Below are 19,231 nucleotides of genomic sequence, written 5' to 3'. Positions count from 1 at the left end.
TTGCTCCCAGTGTTAACTATCCAAACCTCTTGTGTGTTTATTTCAGAAGGAGCACCAACTACTTTCCCCCCAGCTTCTTCGTTGTATTCCCCTATGACTTTGCTCTGATAAACACTTCATAATTTTCTTGACCCTTTTCTTAAATCGCCAGCGTCTCCCCTCACACTGCTGGGGAGTTCAGCAAACACAAAGGAATGTGCTAAACGGCCAAAAAGTGTTTAAAAGTCACCCCCTCAGTCATTTTCCATCCCCTAATAGGTTAATATTCACCACTGAAGGGCATCGGTAACATGCACTTTTCATGCCCGAATGCTTCATCAAGCAAAATCTGCTGTTCCATACATGTCATGAAAAGACAGGACCTGTGTAAACGGTGGTAAACGATTCAACTTTTTAATTGGCAATAATTAGATACTGCTTTAGTTATGCCAGCCCTCTTCAAGATACAATACGCGTACTGGAAACTTTGTTAGAACATTCTTCTTTTTAAGAGGGTTGTCCATAGCACTGATGGCCAGGGGACATCAAAGATGACAGAGTATCTCAGCTTTTGAGGCTCTGCAGAACATTCTATCACACTCCTGTGACCTGGGTTCTTGCCTGCCAACAACTGAGTAACTGAGTAACGGATAACGTGCTACCACCTAAAACTCCTCAAAAACATACTCACTTCTTGATAGTGATTCTTACATCACTCCAAAGCTTAAAGGCTAGGATTTTCCCTCCGCCCCTGCCTACAAGGTGAGGATCCTTACTGTTATTACAAACCTGTAATGCAATCTCAATGTATGGGTAACATCACTGTAAATGATTGCGTTAGTGTATTTTCGTATTAGGGTTGGCTGGGGCACTTGTCAGCCTTAAGGTCATATTTATTAATTAAAGTTGCTTTTACGTTTCTCTTAAAGATGACCATGGCGGGGTTTGTGCGTATCTCTTGCAGAAGGGTGCTCCAGATTCTCAGGGCGCTTCCTGAAAAGGATCATAAATGCGATCTCTCTTGAATCTGTGCAGCTCCAATAGCATTGAGCCTGAATTGAGTAGCGAGTGATGCCCCCTGGTCTTTTCAGTTTTTGTGCTAGGTATTTTGGGTTTGCTGAGTGGAGTGCTTTGTGGGTAATGCATGCTGCCCTAAAAACACAGAGTGGTTGGACAGGGAGCCAATTAACCCTGATACGTGTGCGAGTGAGCCTGGTAAAGTGTGTATCATCAGGTTCCCTAGACAAACAAGCCTGGCTGCTGCTTTGAGTGTGGCCTTCCTAGAAGTCAGATGGGGTTTTGCAGTGCTGATGGTAGTTGCGTTTCTGTCCTCAAGTCTAGAAATGCCTAGTGTCCGTATCACCTTTTTACAGTCTTTTTCACGGCAGAAAAACTCGTCTTCATTGATTAGCCATAGCCTGTGCATCACTTTAGGCATTTCTTTAATGTGCTATACAGCATAATTATATTAAGTCTTGATGTTGGGTGTTTGCAAAGTCCGTAGTTGAAAGGAACTTCATTGTCCAGTGTCGGTGTCTGCATTCTTGCCAAGCTATGCATAACCTCATTATTGTAAATAATGTATTTGCCTATATTAAAATGTTTTGTACTTAATTTTTATATCGGCCAGAGTATTTTAACTATTGCCGACATTAATACCTCGTATCTGTTGCTTTGTTTTTGCTCTCTCAGTAGTACCATGTTTCTATTTACTATTAAGCAAAATTCTGGAATCTTGCAGGGTCTATGCTCGTTTAGTAAATCATCTTGGTTTGACCATTCTTCACTTTCACTGTAGAAATATTTTAAATTTAATTACACTAAATGCAGTGCGCTTCTGCTGTTCAATCTTTATTCGGTTGTTAAAACCAGGAAAGAATACACAAAGTGCCTACAATTATATAACATTTGATATTCAATAAAAATATGAAAAACGGAAAATAGGTAGCAATAAGAAGAAAGCCTTCCAGATATTCTACAGATTGCACAACATTATCATAGGTCTCATTGACTTCTATAACATGTACAGATTAAAATAAAGGGCATAATGCATTGGAAAGAAAGTGCATTACATAGGTAAAACATATTAGATGAAACCTGGGCAATAAAACTGGATGGTGTGGATTAAGTACATACATTTAGAAAGAATGCAAGACTTCATTTAGTAGCAGATCATAAACCGCATAATGCTTAGTGCAGAGAGTCCATCGCATAGATCAAAATAGCAGCCGAAACCAGAGCAATAAAAATCAGTGCTGTGGATTAAGTACATAATATAAAAAGAATATAATATTTCATTTATTAGCAACGAGACATGATTAGCTACTATTGATTTGCCATATTCATAATCGTCATAAAAAACTTGATTCAGCAAAACCTCATGAATGTCATAACGTGCAAATACTCGATATCGAGTCATATTTCTAGGTCATCTGAGCATGTCGTCATTTGCCCACCATGGTTCTCAGCCTTACTGCAGCCAAAATAAATTTGTAAAACATTATGCATACAAATCCAGACTGAAGAAATTAAAGGTGCTCCAGGAAAGGTCTGCATTTTCTAATATAAAGAAACCTCGACTAAGGAATTGAAAACAGTTTCTTAGGTGGTGAGTAAAGCTTACAAAACAGGAGAAAGTGTAACAATGATTGAATAGATTCTGAATCCTAATGATACAAATTAAGGTCTGAATCTCTATATACTCCGTACAGATAAGACACCAAAAATGGCTATAGTAAAACGAAACCTAACCAAATAAAACCTGTGTCGAGGATTTAATATGAAACGCTATTATGATTCCATAAATATCCTAGTCGATGAAAGTTGCTAGCTAGCCACCATCCTCTTCCTGCGCTCAATATATTCTCTTTCCTTGTTAAAATAGCTAAATATTCAGATCTAACGACATCTTTCCAGAAGAGTTTATACATTCAGGGTTAGAAAATAGATCAGACATCCCCAGTAATGCCAATTGTTCCTTAATATAGGTGAACTCGGAGATTTTCAACACATTATCATGTTTCATGCAATCTAGAATCACAAGTTGATTAAGATTTTTTTCCCTTTCTGACCAAGCAGAAAGGCATAACAGTAAAGGGGAAAACTTTACATAATCCTGAAGAAACGGAACACCAAGTTCAGAATGGCATATATACTTTGGGGAACTAGTTGGAATGGACAATAATCTTAAAAAAAAAAAAAGTCATTTTCACTGACCTGTAAAGGAGTTGCAGCATAGGTTCCCCAAAATAGCTACACATAGACACCTTGCTTTATATATATTAATAATTGTATCCAGGAGTTTAAAGTCCAGGTTTGCAGAAAACAAAACCTAAAAATGGTAAAAGTGGACTGTTCAAAATGAGTCTTTATAATTTTTACAAGGTGCGACCATGTTCCTTTATTATTGAATGGTACCCCCAAGCACATGCAGTTTAGAACACACAAGAGTCTAGTCTCTTTGACAACGAGTTTTCAGTTTGCTATACAACCGATCAGACCATGGTATACGATTTTGATACATTTGTAGGCAAATCTAGTTGGTCCAAAACAAGGTACATTTGTCAAGGTTTCTGCAGGCCCACCTCGATCTGCAGTTAAAAGAACAATATTCTAAAAGCTAGAATGTTAGCAACAAAACACACCCTTTCTTTCATAGGCAAGTTTATTCTTAAAATGAGTAATGCATAGATTTTCACTGTAGCATTGTGGATTCTCGCAAATTGAATCTACATGTATATCCTTATGAACTATGGTTGTGCCCAAACGTTGGTGCATATGGGTTAAAGTCATTTCGCGGATGCATCTCTCAGAACTTTTTTTTGAGCCAGTTTGCTGACCATATCAGTTACCAAGTGAAGCATCTTCCCTTAATGTAGCAAAGGGTGGAGTATGTTAGCAACAGGGTTTATTGATGCCTTGACGGTGTGGCATTGCATTGCAGCATCATATAATGCCGCATCCCCTTGCTGAGGTGACAAAAGATATACGAAAGATATGTAAGGCTAGTCGAAGTACTTCCTCTTTTTAGTCGTTCATATAATATGAGTGACGTCTCAGATGCTACTCTGCCAGTTTATATTCTGTGCATGACAAAGAAGGCACTCACTATGTGTTAATTTTTTAACAGAACCATTTATGGAAAAAGCAGGTAAACAAATAGCAAACTTTGTCTCATTGTTCTCAGCCTCTAGTGAAAGTGGTTAGCTCTCCCCTCATTGTATCATGTGAGTTATAACCTGTAAGTTTAGTTACGGTTTATGGCATTGGGGAGTGGAGTGAAACTAGGACAACAATTGGATTTGGACACGGTAGAAAATGATTTAACATCTAGCTGACTTCGCAATCAATTATGTTATTATTGTATGCCTTGTCCTTTTCTGTTAGCCATTCTCTTTATTTAAAATCTGATGGACGTGTTCTTTTGGCATTAAACTACACATTGTTTTCTACACCCAAAAGAGCAAATGCATTTTTAAAAAATTTTAAATCTTTTTTTAATTAATTTTGTCAGAACCAGTTTTTCTTCTGCCTCAGTAGCTTTGACTTCTCGTTTGTTGTTGAGGGGGGCGACAGACCTTTGGAGAACTGTGATTTCATGAAGACATTTCACCTCTGTGGGGGTATCGAATTCTTAAATCGGTTACCTCGAGAGATTAATTGAATGAGACTTGCTAATCAACGTCTTTCATGTTATTGTTTTTGTAAGTTAAAAAGCCAACCTTTCCATTTCAAGCCAGGTTATCACAGCCACATGGTACATTCGTGCCAGACAGTGTGCAGGGGTTGAGTGTGAGACCATATTTCAGTACTATTTGTCATATTACAATGAAAGATAAAAAATGTATTTTGTCCTTTAGACAGCACAATTGCAGCCCACATTGCTGAATGCACAGCGGCAGGCATTACTCATTCTTTAGGTCAGAGCCAAAATGATGCTCTTAATTGTAAAATGAAGCATGATGGGGAGTGAGGAGAGTAGGATCTGCTTCACATGGGTACCCCCACTTTTTGCTGGTGTTTGACTATTTTTAGACCTTAGTCTCGCTGTGGCCCTGCTAATCAGGACCACAGCCTAGCTGCTTCCTCTCTAAAATGGTTTCCATGTACATTAGGTACATGTCTAATTGGATTCTGGAGTGCCTTATAAGCCCCTAGTATATGGTATACTATGTACCTAGGGCATAGGTACCTCAGAGGCCTACCAGGGTCTGCAGCATATATTATGCCATCCCTGGGAAGCACTCTGCTACTGCAGCCTGGCTAAGGGTGTGCTTTCACCCCTTACTGTGGTATAGGCTACCTATATCACTACCCTATACAGACACATATAAACCTATAAGCCACTCCTATGGCAGGCCGTGACAATCCTGAAGGCAGAGTGCTTGTTTTTATGTGAGAGGGTGCCCAAGCATGAGCTGAGCCCCTCTGCAGCTTTCGGAAATACTTCCTTATGGCTGTTCTGTGATACAGCCATGCCATATACTCTTAAGTGCATTATAACCTTGCGGTAAATGCTAACTTTGGGATGGCTGCATCAAAACATGTCGTGTTTAGTGTCAAACGCTTTGGAATACTAACCCCCCGCCAGTTCTGGCGGCAGCGGTAGCATTCCACCCTTCTAGAGGGCGAGACATGTTCACACTGGCTAAACACGGTAGGACTTTCCTGAGCCCCGGCATCACAAAATGGATGCCTCTGCCAAAGACACGGGTCTGGCCTCCTGCTGCTGACCGAAACTCCGGCAGGGGAGGCCTGGACAATAGGTTTCCTGTCGAGGGGAGGTGTCCCCACCTCCCCAGACAGGCTGATGTGTATTGGGGCTGGCCGGAAGCACTCTCTGCTGCTTTGAAGTCCTGCATTGGGGGCACACTTTGTGTCCCTGTGCATACTCCAGTTTAAACCGGTTGCAGGGGCTACCTGCCCCTGCTCGGGCGCGAAACTGGACAAAAGGAAATGGGTGTAACCACCCCTCTTTCCTGGCCCACCCATAGGTGGAGCCTTAGAGTTAGTCCATCCCCTAAACTCACTAGAAGTATAGGAATCCAGTCCCTAGGACTTTAGATTACCCTGGACGAAACTCTGCAACGTACATCCTGGACCTTCGACGTTCTATCCTGACTAGAAGACTGAAGAGATCTCCCTTGGGGTCAAGGAGTGACTCCCCTGCTTGGCAGACACCAAAGAAACAACTGACCGGTCTGCAATTCTGAAGCTCCCGCTGGACGCTGAAGTCTCTGCATCCCCAGAGGTGGATTTCCAGACTTCCCCCGAGGCTACCCTGAGTCCACAGCAAAGCTGAGGCCCGTGGCTATCGTGAGTGACGTGGAACCGTGACCCCTGGACACCACCGTGAACTTTTGCAGCAACACTATCTTCCTGGTCCTCCTCGAAGTTGTGCTTTGGGCTCCGAGTAGCCCCAGCCTTGAGCACCTCCTGCACCGAAGATTGTTGGTCTCCACTCCACGAGTGACCCGTGGGCCAGCTTCAAGTGCGACCGCTTGAGGCTCCTTCGCGATCACTAGCCCGTTGGCTAGCAGGTCCCCACGAAGGCAACTCCTTCTCTGATTGGGTGTTCCTGGTTGCTCTAGACGTGCCCTGACTTACCCTCGCTGGGTGAGTCCCTCAGACCTTGCTGGTCTGCACCGCAGTCCTTTCTCTGAATTCCTGTGACTTGCCGTTGCCAAGGCTTGTTGGGTCCATTCAGGTCGCTGACACCGCAGCACTCAACAGACTTCGTGGGACAGCTCGAATCCGGCTCGTTGGCTTCGTCGACACCTCCTTGACCTCGTGGCTGAAGAGTCAAGACACCCATCAACTCACCTGAAGCACCCAACATCTGTGGGCATTGGTCCATCCTGCCCTAGGTCACTGGCAAGTGACCCAGACTCTGTCCCCTCTGCTTTCAGGTTCCTTACATCCCAGATCCAGGCTTGGATCTCTCCGGACACTTCTCTTCTTCACGGCAGCAGCAGTTCTTTGCAGGCTTCCATTGAAATCGACGACGTGACCCAACACCAAAAGACACCTAGGCACCCGGCTTCCCTGGGTGAGGTAACTCGAGTACTTCGGTGCTCTCGTGGGTGCTAGCCCTAGAACTTCTTAAGTCCAAAAGGGTTTGGTCCAGACTCGATTAGAAGTGTCCCTAATCTTAAAAATTCCAACCGCGATATTGCCCATAGAAGATAATAGGAACCCGCGGTTGTGTTTTCACACTGCATACAGTCCCCGTGGGTCCCCTGGTTCCTTTGGGTCCCAGTGATTCTAGAGGCCATAGGCCTTGGTGCCTATTCCAGTCGTGGTTCTTATACCACTTTTTTGGTATATGGTTTGGTACGCCCCTAGGGCCCAAACATGTATTTGTACTTTTACTGATGCTTGCTCACTTGTAAACTAAGTACTTCGAACTCCAGTCTCATAAAGAGACTAGAGGGGTGTGTTTTATCCTAACTACATATATTTTGAATATATACCTGATGTGGTTGTCTTTTCATTTGATCATTCAAGAGATTATAGACTGGTAAAACAAGCTGCTTTACATTCCTTCAAGACTTAGCCTGAAGGCTGCTCTCCATAGCTACCACTAGGATAGCTTTCATATAAGGTTGTCTTTAACCATTCACCATAAGGGGTTGTTTGGACTGATACAAGGTGGCCACTAGAACTAGTGGACAGCATATATCAGGCCACCTTCTCACAGGGAGTAGTGCTGGACATAGCCAGTATTAAATACAGACACTGCTATTACTTGCTCTGTACGTGAGCACAGGTTATGGAGAAATGCTTCTTCTCTTTACTCAGTATTAAAATGGAGTCCTGTTTGTACAAGGGCAGAGAGTTGTATATCACTAGGCAGAATACAACTACATCGGTATACCACCGCATAGAATCCATTACAGTGACATTACGGCTACTGAGACGATGCACCCAATAAGATAAGTACAAGGTCATGGGAGATGCTTCAAGACCGACTTTATCGCTGTACATCTGTGTCCTGAAACTATATGGGGGCAGATTATTGACGCTGTGGTGAGGAAGAGCAAGAGTTCTGTCAGAAGCAAATGGAGTGAAGGCCTATGGAAATAACTCGAAGTTTTTGCAACTAATTGCCCTAGTTCAAATGCATTTGCTCTTGTACAAAGCATTAGGACACAGGTAGCCAATGAAGTTTGACTAAGTAGCCTGAAATGGAGCTATGATGAGGAAGGTCAAGAAGACGACGTGCACTTCATTCTGCACCACTTAGTCATTTAATCAGATAAGTCTCAAGGCCAACATAGGAAATTTTGCAGTAATCCACAAATGCTCCAGTAATTGGCTGGATCACTGCTTAGTGGCTGCAAATGGAAGGAGCAGACCAGTTTTCTTAAGAAATTTGAAGAGGCCAAATGAGTTTGAAGGACTTTAATAAATTGAGTAACGACAGTTATTGAATGATCAGAACTGAAGACTAGATTATAGGCAGGTCTGCTGGAATAAAGCAATAGCGTGGTGTTTTATTGCATACTTATGGATTATCTACATTTGCCATGTAGTCCATTTTCTGCTGCATAATTGGCAGATTTTCCTAAACAAAAGTATAATTTGTAGTTTCTAGTTTAAAACTTCTTTTTTTTTTTTTGGTTTTTTTTTTAGTTTTATATAGCGCAACTAGATCCGAGAAATCGGGTATCAGAGCGCTGTACATGAGCACCAGTTTCGTTACAGAAGGACACATTCATTTTTGTTGGTCACAGGAAGATTAAGTGACTTGCCCAGAATCACAGGATGTTGAGCGTCGTTGCAGAGACTCAAACCCGGTTCCCCAGCTTCAAGGTCGACCACTCTAGCCATAAGGCTACATCCTCTCCCCATCACAAATGCATAAAAAAAGAATACATTTTATATGCGATGTACTCCCCACCCCTTTTACGCAATTGAGTTCTGTAGTGAGTGTCGCAGCAAATATCACGTGATATTTTTATATAAAACCAAATGAAATAATAAGAACACTCCCAACCCTCCCTCCCCCCCGGTACTCCTACAGCGAGTCTTGTGTATGCCAGCTGTATAGAGGTGATGCTGATCTATATTTGTACTATTGGTAAAGAGGTCTGCTCTACTTTGGTAAGTTGGATGATGCAGGGGTATTTAGGGCAGGTGAGTTCCCTGTTTTCCGTGGACAAGAGGGTAAGGAACGGTCTCCAGATTTCCCTGAAAGTGGACTTAGAGTTTGTGAAAGTGGCAGTCATTTGTTCCATCCCTCAAATGAACCATAATCTGTGAAGCCAACCTAAGTGCGTGGGTGTTGTATGGGTCCCCTAATGGGCAAGGATATTCTGAAGCGCGGCACCAAGGGCTAATTCCATTGTCTCCTTTTGCTGGACTTAAGTGGATAGGTTAAGGATTAGGCAATCCCAAAACCGTATATGCTGGGAACTATGAGATCTGTGTGTTAAATTGTTTAGCTACTCCATCTAGTATCCGGGCCCAATAGGATGTCAAACTTGGGCAGTCCCAAAGCCGGTGTAAAAGGGTGCCATCTGCTCCACAGCCGCGCCAGCAAGTTGGGCTGCGTTCAGGGTTGCCCCTGTTGAGGCGTACCAGGGTTTAGTACCAATAAGTAACTATTTTAGTGGCTGTTTCAATACTGGATGTGTTGTGAGCTGTGTCCCTGGCCCTGTAGTAGATCTCTCCCCAAGCCTTACTTAATAATTATCTCCCCAGTTCTGTTGCCCACCATTTTGGCTGGGTGTAGCCTGTGGGGGGCTGGTTGGCGAAGCAATACGTAGAGTTCGGAGATCAGTCTACTATCTGTGCTTTTTGTAGCCAGCCACTTCTCACATTTTGATAGGCTTCGGCTAACTAAAGGAAAGTTAGTGGGGTGGAGCAACCAATGTCACACCTGTAGGTATCGCAATCTTTCGGTCTCTGGTAAAGTGTACTGTTGTTGTAGTTGTGCGAAGGGGAAAATTCCCTCCACGTCAAATATATGGCCTGCTGCCCGCATGGTGTCTGGTGCCAAGCTTCGAATGCTTTTCCTTCTAGTCCTGGGGAAAAGTCCCTATTCTCAAACAGGGGTGCTATGGGGAAGGGAAACGTGGTGAGTTTTCTTTGAGAGTCTACGCTGTCCCACACCTTGAGCACCGTCTTCTTGATAGGCGACTTCTGCAAGCTTCGTGGTCTATCGGATTTCTTTAAGAAGGGTACTTTCCTTAAGGGCAGCCTCGCTATCGCCCTGTCCTAGAATAGCCAGTGTTTTTCAGATTCCTCCCTATTCCATTCCACTAAGTACCGGCCGGAAGAAGCCTAGCAAATTTGGGATCCCCAACCCCTCATCGTCTGGGCCCAAGTAGCTCAATTCCTGCCTCATACGTGGTCGAGTACCTGCCCACACAAAGTGGAGTAGCTCCTTCTGCAGCGAGGCAAGCAACACTGTGGAGGGGGCTTCGGAAATCACAGCAATAACCTCTTTGATCCTTATGGGGGCATCGAGGGAAGCAGACTGGTCAGTAGCTAATCGGGGAGTGTGTGCCCTTTCTGAATAAGAAGCTATGTTCTCGGCTTCCAAATCATCTTCCGTATAAAGCTCTGCATAGAAGTCCCGAATTTAATTTGTAGTGTGTACATCGTCTGTCAATTCCTCTCCCCTGCGAGCTTTAAGAGATTGGAACTTTGTCTGCTGTCTTCGGGCCCTTGGTTTGCTGGCTAGTGGACGCCCTGCTTTTTAACCATCTTTGTTATAAGACTTTCAGTCGGAGGGCCGCATATTCTGCTCTGTCTAGGTCGAGGCACGCTAATTGGGACCTTGCCGCTCGTAACAGGTGCCAGACTCTAGGCGCCCCGTACTGCTATGTACCCTTTCAAGCTCTCTAACCTGAGCAGTTAACAGTTCCCTCTTTGCGTGCTTTGTCTGCTGCGGCTATTTTAATGAGTTCCCCTCTTGACTGTCTTCAGGGCCTCCCACAGCGTGGAGATTGAGGGGTCTGTGTGTGTCATTTATGTCTAGGTAATCTTGTATGGTTTTTGTAAGTTGCTGTATCACTGGTTATCGGAGTAGCAAGTTCTCTCTTAAATGCCAGGTCCTGAAATGTTTCTTTTGGGGGTAAAGTGTAGGGTGAGGGTCACTGCCTCATGGTTTGAGAGCACCGCCGGTTCTGTATCGACATCTCTCACGATGTGACCTCTCTTGTTCCCAGCAGTTAATCGAGGCCCGCGTACGTTTTATGGCATGGGTGAAGGTGTATTGAGTCGATAGGGGGTGTGCCTCCCTCCAGAGGTCCACCAAACCCAGCTCTAGTAGCCCCCCCCCCCCCCCCCAGTGACAGGACCGCAGTTCGGACAAAGCGATTGCTAGATCTATTTTTTTCAGCATCTAGAACTATGTTCAGGTCCCCCCCATTAATGTCATACAAGTTTGTGTGGCCATCACGTCTGAAATTGCTGCCTGCAAGAATCTTTCTTGTCCTGCATTGGGTCAATATATAAACCTAATTACTATGGGGTGCCCCCCTATGTGAAAGGTATGAGCACGTAGTCTAAACCCTATTTCTGCTACTTTGCGGCCCACCTCCCCTCTAAATCTCTTATCGACCATGTTAGCTACTCCCTCCTCCTTATCAGAGGTGGAAGAGAAAAGGAAGGCTCGCGAACAGAGGCGGTGCCAGTCTTTGTGCAAGAGGTGTATTTCCTGGAGGAGGCAGATGTCTGCTTCCGAGTTTTCCAGGTACTCCTGAATGACGTGCCTCTTGATGGGGTTATTTAGGCCCTTCACATTGAGAGTGAGGATCTTAATTATATGTGCTGTCATACCAGGTGTGTTTGTGTAGTTATATTTTCTCCCAATTGTCTGCTCCCCTCTCATTCCCCTCCCTCTTTTGACGCTAAATCTCATCACTCTCTGGGTCTTCTCTACCTCTCTCAGCTTATTTCTGTGAGTACCGGTCCCCGAAAAAACTAACACTAAACTGAAAATTGAAAGAAACCCATTTGAGTCCAGGACCTGTAGGTAGAGCCCACGAGTCCTTTGTAGGTAAAGTGGTTGGGTGCATGTTGTGGCCTACAAGACGCCTCCTTGCTCCCAGAGAGTTTATGGTGGGGCCTCCAGTTTAAAACTAAAAAGATCCTGCAAAAAGAGGTGTATATATCTGAACCTTCTGCCTGGGGTGGAACCCCCTTAATGTGGGTATTGTTCCTCCGGGAGCGATTTTCGAGGTCCCTGCTTATGCTCGGCAGCCGCTCGTTTCCTCCCCCCTACAATCTCCGGGGCATCCATCCTGCCCCAGCATAGACTCTTGCAGTCCGTGGACTGCTTGGCCCTGCGCACGTCACCTCTAAAATCTAACCCCAGTCGGCAGCCCTTCGGGACACTTTAGGCAATTGGAAGAGTGGAGATTCAGGAGCTCTAAGAAGGGGTGAAAAACAACAATGCCTCATTAACGCGTAAATGGTCTTTTTAAAGACCTGTGAAGTACTCCGGTGCGGCTGGCAGCTCCAAAACTGTCTGTGTGTGTGTGCCCGGGAAGCTGTCTCAGCAGGGGCTGACACACACTACCGGTGGGTTTGGGGGCCAGGGGGGTGAGGGCGCCAGGGGGGTGAGGGCGCTGAAGCCCTTTGAGCCGTATGGGTGTTGCGCATCTGATGTGAAGGCAATTGTATCCCCAGGTCTTAGTCAGAAGCCCATTTATGGGCGGCACTCTTCTCTGGTCAAAATACACCACTGGGCCCATCAGCTACCTCATCCCTCTGGTCTTCGCAACTGCAACTTGTCAACAGAGTATGCCTTTGTTCTGGATTTCTCTGAACTCTGATCCACACTTTGGGGACCCGCCTGCACCCACCGGGTGTGTCCGAACTGTGACCCTTTGCAGGTCAAAACTGGTCAGACAGGAGGTCCTGTATGTTTTTAAAGGCCTTTGACATGGCTGCCACCACCAATTCAGATACTGTCAATTCACACATGATAAAATCCGTGTCCATAACATATCTTACTGTTGTGTCTTGCCTCAGTACCCATGCTCTTCAGCCATGTCTGTGTGGAGGTGAGTGACAAAGGAAGATTACGGATTATCAGTGTTCAGCAATGCAATCAGACCCCACGGCCCTAGCTGCTGTTGAAACTTGTAGGGAGGGCAGAGATTGAAATGGGACAGCTCACAGGGGAGACTGCCCACTGGAGCTCTCCTCGATCCATGTGACGTCTAAATCCGAAAGCGTGGCCTTCTGCTGCAACAAGTGCTGAAGCGACCAGTGTTAGGGCCAGCCCTGGCTTCGAGTCTTTGCCCCCCCCCCATCCCCCCCCCGAAGTTCAGGTCTAATTGCGCCCCATGTTGCTTCCCACGTCGGAAGTACATTTCACTGCAAGGAGTTTACAACGGTTATATCCTTCCAGAAGATTCCATTCTCTGGCAGGTAAGAGTGAAGAGCTTTTTGTATTAATTTGTTTAAGCCTCGCTCCTTTCCCCTTTGTCCCAATACTAGTGGAAACGTTGGATGTTTCATGGAGAAGTGGATTTGGCTTTAATGCCATTGGTGCTGACTTTGGTTCTGGGGACCTGGGTTCGAGTCCTGGTATCGGCTCAACAAATTGTGATTCGGGGCAAAATCACTTAATTTACCAGTGATTTACAAAAAAGGAATTTGACCTTGATTAAAGTCACTGGTGCTTGTTTAACATGTTCCAATCCCTAGAGCGGAGTCCACAAACCTAATATAACAAGTATTGTGAAGTATGCCTACCATCTGTCCTCGCTTCTTTCATAGACCAAATTTAAATGTTTTCTTGTGCAGCTATTTCTGAAGCTTTGGAAGGGGATCTTCTTCTTTATAAGCCAACTATGCTAACAAATTGACTCTTGATGCTGCTAGAGAATAAAGATGTATATAGCCTTTTGAATCACTTATATCACATGTGTATGATGTAGATGTCCCATAGGCCTTCTTGGAAAACTGTGGCTGGCCCCCTACTGACATGGCAACACCTGGCCATACTCCACATAATCATGGATTTTTAATTGTGTCAGAAAGCATGTTTTGTGGAACTTCTTTTTCTGATATCTTGTTTGGGGCAAGGATGTGGCACAACAGCCAGAGCTGATGACTGTAGAGCTGGGAAACCAGGTTCAATTCTTGATGTCTGCTCAACATCCTGTGATTCTGGGCAAATTACTAAATCTCCCTGTGCTTACAAAAAATTAATGTGTGCTTTTGTAATGTAAAAGATGCTCCTGTAAAGCGCTCCAATACCTTTGGGTCATGTTCACGCTATATAAAACTGAAAAAAATATATTACAACATTTTGTGAGCACTCCCATTTCCAGGCACTGCTTAAGACTGGAAGTGGAGCACAACCTAACGATGGCAGAAGCAAGAATCCATCCACACATTGTCTCTGTGGAGAAAAACATGCACTCCCACACCTGTGTTTTTGGAGGGTTTTTGCAAATCTATCCTAAATTTTGTGTTTTATGTGAAAAATAAAGCACCAATGAAATTTTTTGTGCTAATTGTCTTTTTTTTATTTAAACTTTAGAATAAGCACATGCACTACAAAAACTTCAGTTTACTAAACACATTATTTGCCCTATACAACGTGGGCTCTGCAGGAGGGAATGGCCATCAATCATGCAGAGTACCAGCTTCCAGAACTGTATCAGGTGGTGGTGGTGGGGGGGCTCAACGTGTAAAAAGGTTTAGATGGGGGGGGCTCGGCCGACAAAAGTTTGAAGACCTCTGGTCTAACCTATAGATACTATGATGTCTGCATAACCCATAGATGAAAGCCCAAAAGAAGTTTATAAAGTCGAACCGTGGCCGGAACGTGCGGCGTACATTTGACATCCGAGACTGCTGAAGCAGTCGTATTTGTCCTGTACTACACATTATGGGACTGCTTAGAAAAGATACGAGCGTTGGCATCTTAGCCATTGTACTGGTCTATATGAACACTAATACACCCCAGAAACAAGTCAGGAAAGTGTCACAGTAGTTTTCATTTGCCTCCGGGGTCAGAACGACGTATTGATTGGCAGGGTTAGGTGGAAACCGACCGCGAAATTTGAATGTCTGTGAATGCGACAATTCATGGCTCCCGGGGTTGAGGCTAGCACGGTTGTGCGGGCTCACCTGCTGGTCGTATCAGCCCTTCGACACCCTCCCTCTATCTCACCCACCCCGCTCGTCGCTGGCATGCCTTCTCGTTTCCTCTGGGCGCTTCCCTCTCTACGCACATCCTTTCACCCCTTTCCCTTCCGGTGCTTGTCCCATAAAACCATCTCCAGTCCAAGTCACCTTCCTACCCTTCCTCTGTTTTCCTACACACACGCATCTGGCGTGCCTCCGCTTACAACATGAAACGTGTCAGTTGTCAAAAAATAAGAAATGGTGCAGGGGGGTCTGAAACGAGACATGATGGTAACATTCTGTCTACAAGCAAGATGCCCGACACTGCTTTGATGTTTTACGGTTCCATGGTGACCTATTTATAGCCGATTTTGTCATTAAACACTTCTGATTAAAGTTTAAATCCCTTATTTTTGAACATGTAACTTGCAAGGTTAGAGTAACAACTTCGGACCATGATCGTAAAATGAAGTTCTGATGTTGCTTTGGTGTGTCATGTCTAACGCTGCATTATGCATTAGTTGAAAAGCTCCTGGCCAGGAGGTACACGAGGCAATTAAATGTCATTGCATTTCGCTAGCAGGATCACAAAATAAAGCACTGTTTTGTACGATTTGCTGTGGATTTTAGTTTTGAGTTTTATTTATATCAACAAATCAACTTGACAAGAGTGAGGCACTCTTTATGAAATACCCTAGCCATCACGCCCCCACTCTCTCCGGCTGTCATTCTAGTGCACCAGCCAGTCGCAAAAGCAAAACTGTGTCTTCGCTTCAGCTAGTGGAGGGCCTTCAACGGCAAACCGATGGTACCCAAGTCCAACCCACGCAATTTCTGAGAGTTTCCATGGAAACTGGGCTATTTTTACCCCCCCCCCACCCCCACAAGTATAGTGTAATTAGAAGCAGGTGGGATGCCAGTGCATCATCCGTATGGCCATCTTACTGCCCCTGAATGTGGAGCCAGGATTGGAGCAGTGGACTAGCCAGCATAGGTGATTGGCGTTAAACTTGGCACCTGCGTCAGCCGGCACTTCTATCCGGTGAAGAACTTTATTTTTAGAGGATTAAGACATCCTTTGGATTGGCCGTATCGTGGAGGCTGAATGTGACTGGGACTTGGATCATTTGGTCTATTGGTTTATCATGTCTGCCTCGGTCCCTTGACTCTGTCCTGCACAGTGATGTCATAGCCTCTGGATAAGTATGAGGTTATAGAATGGTTATCCTAGGGATTCCACTAGAGACCGCTCAAATGAGGTGGACTGAGTCCGTGTCAGTGCCGGCTGATGTTATGCATTGCAGCGGAGTAATACCTGTAATTAAGTTTTCAAATCTGATTACAGTTACCTTTGCTTGCCCACCTACCAGTGACTCAGTGGGAGCAATTGTGTTATACTGGAGGATAACACCATTAATCATTACATTTTAAAATGAAAGTGACAGTTTGTCTAGATGTACAGACTACCCCTTCTGGAGAAATCCCACCCATTCATCATGCCCTTTGCCAACTATGGATGACCCTTGGTCTACATTCTTTTGCCATCTATCTCTGATGTCACCATTTTGGAGGGAGTCCACGCGATTGTGGTGTTTCTTTTAGTTTATGACGCTGTTATTTAGGAAAATCAATGCTGCACCTAATCTTTTATTTTTCTTGGATGTTGGTATTGGAGTTCAGTTGTTAACACAAAATTTATGAGGGTTCACAGAACTGCATGGCTCCAAAGAATTTGCAATATGTGATGGTCTTGGTGATTTTAAAATCCCTACATAATATCCGATTGACTAATTTGAACATCTGAATCTGTGTGCCAATTAATATTTTTCTCAACCTTTGGTCATGGGATGTAAAGTTATCGGCGGCGTAGATTGTGTCCAGGCCAGACCTTCCAACAAATCGAGCATCAGTTAAAACATCCAGAGACCACAAGTGGTTTCAGGTCACCAGGGCTTAATATTGTTATATATGACCAAGTACTAGACTTCACCGCAGTAGGAAGTGGGTAAATGGGGACTCTAAACAGGCAAGAAATAAAATTATAAAAAGTCAGTCATATAAATTCAAAAGAAATACATTTAAATTCTGAAGCCAATACTTGAGCTGGAGCTTTTATTAAATAACCAACCATATAATGGAATAAAGATTTAATCGGTATTGATACAATGCAGGCAGCCATGGAAATGCTGAACTAAATGTTTTTGAACATTTACAGCTTACAGTGTATAGTTCAACCATTATCTACCCCCACTGTAAGCCTGACCGTTCTAATTGCTTCAATCCTCTGGAGAGCTCTGAAGTGAATCTGGTCACTGGCAGCATGAATCACAACAGGACTGGCGCCATATGGAGCTTTACATCCGAATTGATTCACCCACTGATGGAAAAAATGTATAAGAGCTTTTTAGGGGCACGCGTCCGCGACAACCCCGACATTGTCCCATACGATGGTCCAGCTCTCAGGCGCATAGCTACTATTGTTCATTGACCGCGGCATAGTGCACCCTCTCCCCTAGTTAGTTGACGGTTAGTTTAATGGCTGCAGCCCTCTAACCTCTATGATACACCTCACAGGGGATTAATCACACTGCACAGCCCCCATACAGCGCAGCGACCACCTTGCGCTCCAATAGGGCACACCCAGACGCAGACCCCGGTCACTTACTTGAGGCTAAATTCAGAATAGAGACGCGCAGCCCGAAAAGGACGTGAATGGGCGCTCCTGCTATGTACGCCTATATAACAATTGCATTATCATTCGTGCTTATGTGTGTAATTGTTTATAAATGCCAATAAAAATGTTTTATTAAAAAAAAGAGCTTTTTAGGGGCATAACCCCTTCAGTCAACTGTGTGAAGGGCCTTTCTTCGTGTTGTAGTTTTTCACCATATGGCATATAAAGCAGCACCATTTTTCATAGTTTTGTTGAAACTGTACAAGCTCCTGAGAGCCGCTGCTTTTGAGGTTCTGGTGTGGCAGTTTAACATTCTGCTTAAGTGCCGATTTTTGTTAGCAATTTTGCATGGTTTCCCAAATGACGACTTGTGAACCAGAGAGAAGAAGCAGCTGAAATCACTATGGGGTCACCCATATTCACAAGAGGTTCTTCCTGGGCAGTCAGTAACAAATGTGATGGCTACGGACCACTGCTAGACTGGCCTAGAGCCAACAGGTGTTGGAAAAAGTAGGTGAAAGTATCCTACGTAGTGCTTTGAGCAAATTGCCACATAGTTTCAGGAATTGCGTGAATACGTCTCTTTACGTAAGCCATAGTGGAAAGCAAGCATTCCACTCCCATTACTTGATTGACAGATTGTACAACAATCTAGAGAGGTTCTCCCATATTTTGCTCTGAGATTTCCAGTAGAATTATCAAATAGATTATCTTCCCTTGTTTTTTATGGGTAAATTGGATTTGGCGCATTTCCTAGTTCTCTTTCAAGTCATAATCGGGTTGTTTTGTTTTCCCTGGTTTGCATGAAAATATGGCAAAAGTATGGGAAGGCGGAAATTTCTTCCAGCTCCTGCATTTTGCTCTAAACTGAGGAGAGGCACTATAAATGTGAAGGGGGTTCTTGATTACTAGGCCTCATAGGAAGTCTAGAGGTTAAATTTGTAAAAAGGTTTTACATTTCACAACTTTGCCACAGACCACCTGAAATGGAAAGAGATCATTCAATACAGTTGGAAATTACTCTTGTTTAAGCAGTTCTCTAAGAAATTTTCCCTCTCTAACATAGCTTGTCTGTAAAACCCCATCATATCTGTTTTGAAAACAAATGGTAAAGGTACGTGCACTCCTTCATTAGAAGTGGTGAGGAGCCTTTACGTTGGGCAAAAAAAATTGGAAAAGGTAAAAGCAAAGGCCAGTATCCGGCTCAAGGTAACTCTTCACACCTGCAATACTGAGAGTAAATGTCACGTACATTCTACACCTGGATAGCATAGAAGGCTGGCCCTCGCTCCCACATGGAAATTTGCACATTTACTTCCTTAGGTTTGGGATCCATTACATTCAAAAGGGGAACCTGTGGTAGACTAGTTAAATCTGTATCTTCCATATCAATAGACAGAATCCAAGAGGTCTTCAGAAACGGGTCAGATGCACTTTCTGCAGAGACAGATCTATCGTTTTTAGGTCTCGCCTGGCGAA

The 19,231-nt window shown here is 44.3% G+C and overlaps 1 protein-coding gene across 20 annotated transcripts in view; it reads left to right on the top strand.

Annotated features, from left to right (window-relative positions):
- ADD1 (adducin 1) overlaps positions 1–19,231 on the top strand; it is a 573,879-nt gene that overhangs the window by 6,136 nt on the left and 548,512 nt on the right. The window lies entirely within an intron of this gene.

Source organism: Triturus cristatus, chromosome 2_2 (genome assembly GCF_964204655.1).
Source record: "Triturus cristatus chromosome 2_2, aTriCri1.1, whole genome shotgun sequence".
In the NCBI taxonomy this organism is placed as follows: Eukaryota; Metazoa; Chordata; class Amphibia; order Caudata; family Salamandridae; genus Triturus; species Triturus cristatus.
Note: the sequence above shows the minus strand (reverse complement) of the source record. Positions and strands in the feature narration are given on the sequence as shown.